At 32.3% G+C, this 10,442-nt stretch overlaps 1 long non-coding RNA gene across 1 annotated transcript; it reads left to right on the top strand.

Annotated features, from left to right (window-relative positions):
- The first annotated feature begins 2,724 nt into the window (after positions 1 to 2,724).
- LOC120275416 lies at positions 2,725 to 5,899 on the top strand. The gene is made up of 6 exons (XR_005541103.1): positions 2,725 to 4,153; positions 4,304 to 4,428; positions 4,507 to 4,586; positions 4,681 to 4,813; positions 4,919 to 5,584; positions 5,669 to 5,899. It is a non-coding gene; the product is annotated as an uncharacterized LOC120275416 (long non-coding RNA).
- Positions 5,900 to 10,442: the final 4,543 nt, after the last annotated feature.

Here is a 10,442-nt window from a genome sequence, read left to right as displayed (position 1 = left end):
TATTACATATATAATAATAAGATTGTGTTTGGTTTTTCAATATATATATATATATATATATCATGTTTAAGGCAAAAAACCCATAGGTTTTATCCAAAAAAAACCCAACCTAACTCCAACCAATCTAGACAAGATTTTCATCACAATTATTTTACAATAATTTATTATTTATCTAAATAATTGTTAATTACAAACATCAACAAATTACCTAAACAAATTACTCTAAAAACATTGAATTGTACCAAACAAGTTAATAGTGCTGGGCCCAATGTTATTCTTCCATCTTATCCAAACCGAGCCTTACCAATGAAACTTTGGAACAATATGATTGGTGTTAAAAATTGGGTAAATTCAATGCTTTTGGATTAGGCTTTTTAATATATATATATAGGGAGCCTTAGCATGCCATGTTTGGTTTTTGGGTAATATATATAAAAACCATCTTATTGGAATTTCATTATTTTATTATTTTCGAATTACAAATAGGGAAAAACTCACACACACACGTATATATATATATATATGTGAAAAAGAATTAGAAAAAGTGAAAAAACAAGATAACAAAGGTGTAACTGATTGATTTATCCATATATATTGGTATGATTAAATTATTTTTTTTTGAAAATAAAGATCATATAAATATTGTTTCTGTTTTTACCTCGTAATATATATTCTATATATAATAATAAGATTGGGTTTGGTTTTTTCAATATATATATCATTTTTAAGGCAAAAAACCCATAGGTTTTATCCAAAAAATAAACCCAACCTAACTCCAACTAGGGGTGGACATGGGCCGGGCTGGGTCGGGTCAATTTGGCTAGACTCAAATATACGACCCATATATTCATTTGGGTACGCAATATTCGACAAATTGTTTGATCCGAAACCCAACCCATTTGATTGTCATTAGCCCAGTGGGCCCACAACCCGACTCAAAAATAAATAATTTTTATGAAATAATTGAAATAACTAAATAAAAGCTAAGATCTTCAACCCCTAAAATTTTTTTCAAACGTTTTAAAAAAATACAACATGAAAGTATTATAAATGTTTACTCTTTTTTCAAGTCTATTACTATTATAAATATATAATTATATATATTATAAATAATATATGATATATATATTATTTATTTATTCTGAGTCGGACTAAGGTCGGGTCGGGTCAAAATTCATCCGACTCAAACCCAAGTCAACTCAATCAGCCAAAACATTTGAGTTTCAACCTAGCTTTAACATTTTATACCCTATGTTCTGAAATTTTTGGGGTTCGAGTGCCAGCCCATGGGTCGCCCGGCCCATGTCCACCCCTAACTCCAACCAATCTAGACAAGATTTTCATCACAATTATTTTACAATAATCTATTATTTATCTAAATAATTGTTAATTACCAAAATCAACAAATTACCTAAACAAATATCCAAAACATTGATTGTACCAAACAAGTTAATAGTGCGGGCCCCAATTTTCATTCTTCCATCTTATTCAAACCGAAACCAAGCCTTACCAATGAAACTAGACAAGATTTTCTAATAAATCATTTTACAATATTATTTTATTTATCTAAATAATTTTTAATGAAAACAAAACAATAAATTATAAAAACAAATGTCCAAAAGCATTACATTTTCCCAAACACTTTAATAATGTGGCTCTACTCTTACTCCTCAATCAGAACCCGCCACGTTGACAATTCCAACCCAATTCCTCTCTTGCTAAAAAGATCATTTCTCTCTCTCTCTCCTCCCTGATGGTCAAGCTTCTCTATGGCTTTGGTGCGGTGGCCGAGGGACTGAAGCCCTTGCCGGCGCCGTTTGGGTTGCTGGATCCGCAGGCCATGGTGAAGATGGGAGGAAAAATCACCCCGGGACGATGTCCCTGGGCTTGAAGAGCAACAGTGGCGGCGTCTCACTCGGATTTACAAATGGGGGTGCTTTGGAGGAAACCTAGTGAGGGAGAAGCGCCCGTATCTATGAGGTATAGGCTGCAGCATGTGGGGAGGTGGAGGCCGACGGTAACTGTTTGCTTACGACGGTGAGCGTCGCGATGGGTGGTTGTTTATCTCTATATATTATTTATCTAGCCAAAGCTATAGGTAATTCTTCTAGAATAACTCCATCATTGCTCAACGTTGTTTCAGAATAGGTTCAATATATACCTAGAAGCTAATGGCTATGTAGGATAATGAATGAAAGATACACAGGCATATTTATCCTCAAGGCCTTATCAGCAACAATCAATTATTGCTCAATTATGAAACTAATCAATAATTCACAAATATTTGGTAAAATTCTTCTACAAATAGCCATTCTCAATGTTAGAAATAATTATTATTGAATGCTCTTGATTACAAGCTTGGTCTTAGTATTGCTTTGAGGTTTGCAGCTATTTATTGTTAGCCTTTAGCTTGAATTGTTTGATGTCTGCTGATGTTTCATAAAGTTGCAATTGTTCTATGTATACACAAATATGAATTGAAATCATCTCTCTGGCTATAACCTACATGATGATGTTAATGAGTTGTGTTTATCTACCTAATGTTCTTTGTTATATAGTTTAAACTCCATGAGTTGTGTTTATCTACCTAATTACTTTAACTACTTTGAAGTTTGCAAATTATATGAGTGTTTAAATAATGTGTATGTTGGTGTAGCCTGTAATGTTTAATTGTTCTTGAAATGTTCACTTCTTTGTTTTTGCATTCCAAGGTCTTTGCATGTTTTACATTTATTTATGTTATTTGTTATATACATAATATTATTATTATGTAATATATGATATGATGATTTCATGATTTACATTTAGATTTGTTCTCTTGTGTTTGGTAAAGTTATTTTTCTGGTTATTAGCTGTTATTTTCTCAGTTTTTACATTAAACTCAGATTATCTTCCACGGAATTATGAAAAATATCCTTGTGTAGCTTTCTTTCTTTTGAGGAAATGTCACAGGGAAAAATATCAAATGGTCCATGGTTTTTATTAATTAAGAGGCAATTATGGGAATCATTTGATGTGGATAGATATTATATTAACAGTTGGTGTTTGACGTGTATATATGTATGTTGGTATTCATTTGATGTGTATTTGCCAGTTGGTGTTTAGTTTGTTTTTTTGTTTTTTTGTTTTTAACATAGCTGAACAGTATTAGTAAACCATGTCATGCACAGATATGGACAGATTAATGAATAATTGAAGTGGACACTACAAAGACCAATAGGAGAAGATTAAGAATAATATTTCACTTACAATCACAAATTAATTTATGTACAAAGACATGGTATGTTCTTATGTCATAAGAAAAACAAATCTTTCTTGCAATAAGGAAAAATTCTAGACATCTTATCCCAAAATTTGTCTTTGTCTACTAATTCATACGATGAGATTTTGCATACATAATATATCAGTTAATCATCTTTGTTTTTTTCCTTTACACAAGTCCTGCAATGAGCTTTAAGTATATTTCTCAACTTAAGCCCCCGGGCCAAAACCAGATAGTCAAGATCAGAGTAACAAGGATATGGGATTGTTATGTCCCAACTTCAAACAGGTTTCTTGGTATTGCATTCTTGGCATCTGATAGCCAGGTACTTCAAGATAGTTTTACAGATATACATACTTATTTAGAAGCTTTAAGTGATATAACACAAATCATTATGCATATACACTGTAATTTACAATGGACACATAATTACTAGGGAGATGCGATACATGTTCAAATCAGGGATTTTGATTGCCCAAAGTTTCAAGAAAAACTTATTGAAGGTTCAGTCTACAAGATTGCTAAATTCCAAGTAGTTAGACCGAATATCCGATATTTATCAACCACAAGAGAATTTGCTATCCTTTTTAGCTCCATTACCCAGCTGGCATTAATACCTGATGATCCTACTCCCTATCCTCGATATCACTTTGAATTTCTAGATCGGGAAAAAAATGGCATCGCAAGCAAATTCTGACAAATATTTGATAGGTAAAATTATTCCTACAAAATTTAAATATATTATTGTTTTGTTTAACTATAAACTAATGACTGAATTTATTATGTAAATGCAATTGGAACCTTAATATCCATTGGCCCAATTCAGAATGTTCAATTGACCAAATATGAAAAAATTATGGAAAAAAGAGATATTATACTAAAAGAAGCAAGGTAAGAAAAAAGAGGAAAACCCGCATTAATTGTACTGTCTCATCAAATTTATGCTTATTTACATGGTCTAATAAATATTCAAAATCAGCTTGAACTAATTTAGTAGATTTCCTTTTGTCATATATGGACATAAATAAAATCATCAAATAGTGGTGATGAGTTGAAGATAACAGTATGGGAATCAACTTTTCCTCAATTAAATGCCAACAAACTCCTTCAGATTCGACCAAATCCTGTGCTTCTATTTGTTGGAACAATTATAAAGACATTCTAAGGTAATTATCCAAAGGAAAATAATTAAATAACTTCATATAAATATTGCAAAATAGTAACATTCTCTAAATGTTGATTAGGAATAATCTATCTAGCTTCAACTTCAGCTACGAAGATCTATATCAATTTGGATATTCCTGAGACAAGCAATACAACAACAGTGAGCAAATCATTTACAATAGAAAGCTACTCTATATTATCATTATTATTACTCTAACATGTTACATAATATTTATTATTTAATGCTAATGCAGACCAAAGCTTGGAGAACAACCAGTGCAATTACTAGCTTTTTCAAGTGAAATTCCAAATATGCAACAAAGAATTCAAGAAGCTAAATATGCTACAATTGCTCAGATGTTGCAATTTTCACCTGCTACAATTGGTGTAAGTGAACTAAATTTAATCAAATTTCAAAAACCACAAAGCAAAAGACAGTATAGGAAATTAATACAATTGAGCTAAAACTACCAATGTGCCTATTCCATACAGAACACACTATTTACATGTGATGCTTGGGTAGAGCAAATCGATACTTCAAATGGTTGGTTCTTTTATTCTTGCAATATATGCAAAAAAGTCATGATTGAAACAGAAATGGGTGAGCTTGCTTGCTATGACCATGGCCAAGGAATTCCAAAGTTGACATAAGTGTTGCAAACACTAATATATATAGTTCTTACGTTATTAAGTAACATTTATATTGCCCTACCCTTTTACAGGTTAAGACTGCTGATGATAATTAAAGATGAAACTGCTGATATGGAAATTACAGCTTTCGACAAACAAGCTGAATTAATGACAAATCTTAATGTGGATTTTTTGCAAGCTATTGAAGAAATATCACAGACAATAGTTCCAGAGAAAATAGCTGCTATAGTGAAGAAAAAATTTACCTTTACTATTCTCCTGCCTCCAAAAGCGATTAAAGATGATATCTTGACTTATAGAATTTACAGAATAAAGCCAATTCAACTAGAAGGCCAACGTTCTACCCAAACACAAAAAAGTACAACTAGCATTTACCCAATCCGCTATGGATGATAAATCGGAGAATACGGAAACAAAACCCCAAAATGACACACTTGAATCCTTTTTACAAGTTGGCCTTCCACAAGATTTAGCTTTAGTAGAATCTCCAGCTAAGAAACAGAGAAGGTAAGAGTCTGAGAACACAAAATGAAAGATAATAACTAAACTTTGTTATAAATAATCCCAAAACTAATGCATATTATGACACAGGGGAAAGGAGAAGATTGAATGAAAAAACTTTGAAGACATGAACAACAAGAAACTCCGCATGAAAATTGGCAAAGCACAAGAAGGACATACATCTTCTGCGAAAAAAATGTTAATTACTTTAACTACTTTGAAGTTTGCAAATTATATGAGTGTTTAAATAATGTGTATGTTGGTGTAGCCTGTAATGTTTAATTGTTCTTGAAATGTTCATTTTGTTGTAAAGTTTTACAGTGTGCCTATAATTACAAGATTGTATTAATGGTGAAATAATGTATTATATTGACCATGTTGGTATATTGTAGACTGTAGTTTTAGTAAATTAGATTCAAATATTGAATTAGTGATAAGCCTTTTGTACCTTAAATCTATGAAGTCAGACTTTGATGATATCTTCACGAAATTGAGGTAAATAACGCAACTTCTTTGTAGCTATTCCTCTATATCTCTGTATCAGCTCACCACCGTGCTCCTGCTGGATTCTCCTTTTTCCGTCCACTCAATCGCATTCTTGATGAAAATAGGTATCGAGTGTTCTCCGTTTTTCATTCCTTTCTTGGTTTTATCTTGTGTGGACACACAGGGCTGATGGCATTGGCGTGGAGGTTCTCAATATCGCGTTGACTACTGTTATTGCTCTTCTGCTAATCCAATTGCTTCTCTGGTTGATACTGCATTTGTAAGCCATTTGGGTATGTGTAATTACTGTACCAATGCATGTCTGTAATTTCCCCCTTTATTCAAGAATCAACGATAATATTGAGGAAATTCTTCAAAAATGGATGAATGTTTAATTTGTGAAGGTGAAGGACGAGTAGAGATGTGTTGGTTGTGATTCTTGTGAAAGATAGTAAATTTAGAGAACCAAAATTTGAGTTGGATATTGGTATTGTTGCATTTGACAGGGTCTGTTGAACTGGCAGGTGTTGGTGATTCAGTTTTGATTTTCAACTTGGTTTCCAAATTGTTTAACATCCCTTTGCTTAACATCACAGCTTCATTTGTTGCCATGAAAAACAATTCTTCGGGAGTAGCTACAAGTATGTATGGCACTCTGATGCCTTAAGTACACTGCTAAAACAATTGAGAGTTAAGGTTTGTCACTTTTGTGCTTGCTTAGTTTTTCTTCTTCCTAGGAGGAGCAGTTCTATGCATGGTAACTCCTATGCATTCCAAAAAACCTGCATCAGTGTTTAACACTGAAAAATCAGAGGACATGCAAGATGACAATGACAAGTGAGTGCTTGATTCCTCTGTTGATAATAAAGGAAATGTTCCTCTAAGGGCATCTACTGGACCTTGGAGAGCATCTCTCTTCATAATAGGTAATCCTCCTGCTTCATATATATATATATATGTATCCATTATCATTTGATAAGTTTCATAGCATAACATGTTATAAACTCAAATTATATGCCTCCATACGCATATTTTGTTTATGATTATTATTAGTAGATACGTGTATATGTACATCCAAGTTTGACAACTCATGTAGTTTGGAATTGTTATGTGTATGCATGCAACATAGAGTTCATGGAGAGACTCAGTTTTTTTGGAATATCCACAAAGCTGATGATGTATCTGACAAAAGTCTTACATGAACAGCTTAAGACTACTGCTAAAACTGTGAACTACTGGTCTGGAGTGACAACCATATTGCCCCTCCTTGGCGGATTCATTGCTGATTCCTACCTGGGAAGGTTTGCCACTATTCCCTTCTCAGTTTTCATCTATACTACAATTAGTACTTCATATATTTGCTTCTTATTTTTCACATATATCATTCTGATCAATTTAGTCACAATTCAGCAAATAGTAATTCATCTATACTGTGGTTAGTACTTCATTATATACATCCATCAAACGGTAATCCATATATCCTTATCCTTCATATAACCATAGGCCCATAGGCTTAGATCCGGTGGTTAACAAATGAACACTAGATCCATGGAAATTTTAATGATCATCATTATGTTCTTATGTCCTTTTAAGGACGTGAACAAGTGTAGGATTGGGCTGGGGCACCTAATTCCGAATGAAAAAAAATCTGTAATAAGATATTCTCATGGATTTCAACCACACCTTTTGTTGTCATACATTTTGACTGCGACCATTACATAAAGTATTCACTAACCGATCTGCTTTTCTTGCTGAACTTGTGTTTGTTGGATACAATGGGGTGCATCCCATGCATGGGACATGGCAAATTCCTTATATATACTGAAAACATGAGTGAAACAACAGGAGAAACAAAAAAAGGTTTGTTTGACATCTGGATTGACCTGAAATTCAACACTTGCTTTTAAAACTGCAAAAATAATTTCCCCACTACACACACTGGGTTATGTAACCATTTGTTTTGGATCAATCATGGTTGCCAATTCATTCTTATTGATGACAACAGTTAATAAATTAGTTGCATGTGTTTTCTTTTGAAATTTCCGTGATATTCAGAATTTAGCATCAAATTTCTTCGTATGTGTTTCTTCATGCTATTTTGGTAGCAACATTTAGATCATCATTGGGAGATGCATTATATTTTCAGAGAAGCTCTATCTGGGTTCTACTATTTATTCTCCACTTATACTTATATTTTTCAAGTATCGAGTCTAATTACTTTTCTCCTCTATTTTTTATCTTTGTACACCGGGTTATATAGAGCTTCCCGATGTATTTAAATACAGCTTTGTTATAGCCTTGATTAATGCTTTGATATGGGGAGTAGTTGGAACCTTTTGGTGGAAAATTTTAGGTCTTTATTGAGCCTGTAATGCCATAAAGTTCATTCTAATTGTTTCTTCAAAGGATAAGCTATTCGTCATTCATTGGCAATTTTAGCTATTGATGTTCCCTGTAAATGCCGAAGTACTTGGAGTCCTCTCTTTGGTTTTCTATATAGAGATAGGATACTAAACAATCTTGCAACAATTAACATTGCACATCTATGGACATGCTTGACTTACAATGCATCATCTTACCCCGTCATCAAAGAAGACGATGTAGAGCATCGACGGGGTACTTAGGAGTACCAAGGAGACCAACGGGACGTTATGCGGTGGAGATTAGAAACCCTTCTACTAAAAAAAGACATTGGTTAGGCACATTTGATACACCAGAAGAAGCAGCAGTGGCTTATAACATGTCTTCAATCACCTTTAGAGGTATCGAGAAAGCTCAAACTAATTTTTGCTATAAGTTTCTCACTATGCCTTCTCCATCTCCTCCATCACCGCCTCCGTCACCTCTTCCTTCAGAAAAGGAAAAGGAATATTGTTCTGAAGATAACTTCAAGATTAATGATGATCATGATCATTTGGTTGATAGAGATGACGATGATTGGATCAATATTACCACCATTTTGCAGAGTTTTTGTCAATCGAATGCATTACCTTCGTCTTTAATACTGTAACGAGAATGTTGTTCTTCACTTCTAATGATGTATTGCAAGATGAAAGCCTTGCTATGAAGAAGGAGAAAATAATTAAGGAGAGTTTTGTTATGAATGAAATTAGTTTTTTTTTATAATAGAAATATAGTTTGATCATCAAAACCTCTATTATAGTCATCAATATATATATATAAATAAGTACCATTAATTCTCAAATGGTTTAGTAGATAGCATATTCTTTCATATATACTCAAATAATATATATATAATGGAAGTAATTAATACAAGAAGTTGACAATTAATGGTTGCATATTATAATGGCTGATAAAAAAATATCAAATGAATTTCTACCATGATGATAAATATAAATCAACTAATATAATAATACACTACTCCTTAGTCTCTCCAACTGACATTTGGACTTGCAAGATTAGTTAAACTAACAAAAGAAAATTACTCAATAGCCCTTACACTCTCATTTAAACCTTTCCAAATGAGATTTTGGATATATATATATATATACATAAATATATATACATACTATAAAGGTTATCCCCCTAAAGCCTTTGAACTCCATTTGATGCATGGATTTTGAATATTTTTATTTCAAAATTTTATTATGATAGATTCCATTGAAATGGATTGATGAGTCTTGAAGGGATGGGAACCGTAACTTTGTTTGTGGTCTAACCTTGAAAAAAAAATTATTATGTTAAAATCGATTGATGAAATTTGAGCCTAACTCCTTGCCATTTGGAGCATGTTAATTGCTGTTTTTGTTCAATTTTTTTAGAATTATTGTGATTATATTAAATACATAGAATAAAACTCCATACAAAAACAAGATGAATTTAGTCATTTTTTTACAACCATCATATAATAACAAAACAAAAATTAAGAAAAGATAATTTATCATCTCCATCACATTATGTCAAAAAAAATCATCATAACCATTTTATTGGTAAAAGATGAAAAATTAGAAGAATCCATCATCCATGAGAAATTTGACAAAGATTTGGAAGTCAAAAAAATATGTTAGCCTAAGTCAAACCTTATTTTTCAATAAATAAATAAATTACTGAACAAAAAAATGAATCAAAACAATGAAATTTTAAACATTGCTTCAAAAGTCCATTACAGATAAAATCCATTACAGAAGTGTTGTAAACATATTAAATTCATATTTCCATCTACAAACATGACTACAAAAACCTCTCACTAATCCATCTTCACCTAACCATTCATTACAAAGGATATCATCTATTTTTCGACCACACAAACGGCTCTCACACTCCCATCCCTCTTTTTCTATCCATTTACATTCTATACTCCATACAATATCTCTAAATAATTTTGCTGCAGAATATCTACAATCATTTATTATATAAT

Source organism: Dioscorea cayenensis, chromosome 14 (genome assembly GCF_009730915.1).
Source record: "Dioscorea cayenensis subsp. rotundata cultivar TDr96_F1 chromosome 14, TDr96_F1_v2_PseudoChromosome.rev07_lg8_w22 25.fasta, whole genome shotgun sequence".
Taxonomy (NCBI): domain Eukaryota; kingdom Viridiplantae; phylum Streptophyta; class Magnoliopsida; order Dioscoreales; family Dioscoreaceae; genus Dioscorea; species Dioscorea cayenensis.
Note: the sequence above shows the minus strand (reverse complement) of the source record. Positions and strands in the feature narration are given on the sequence as shown.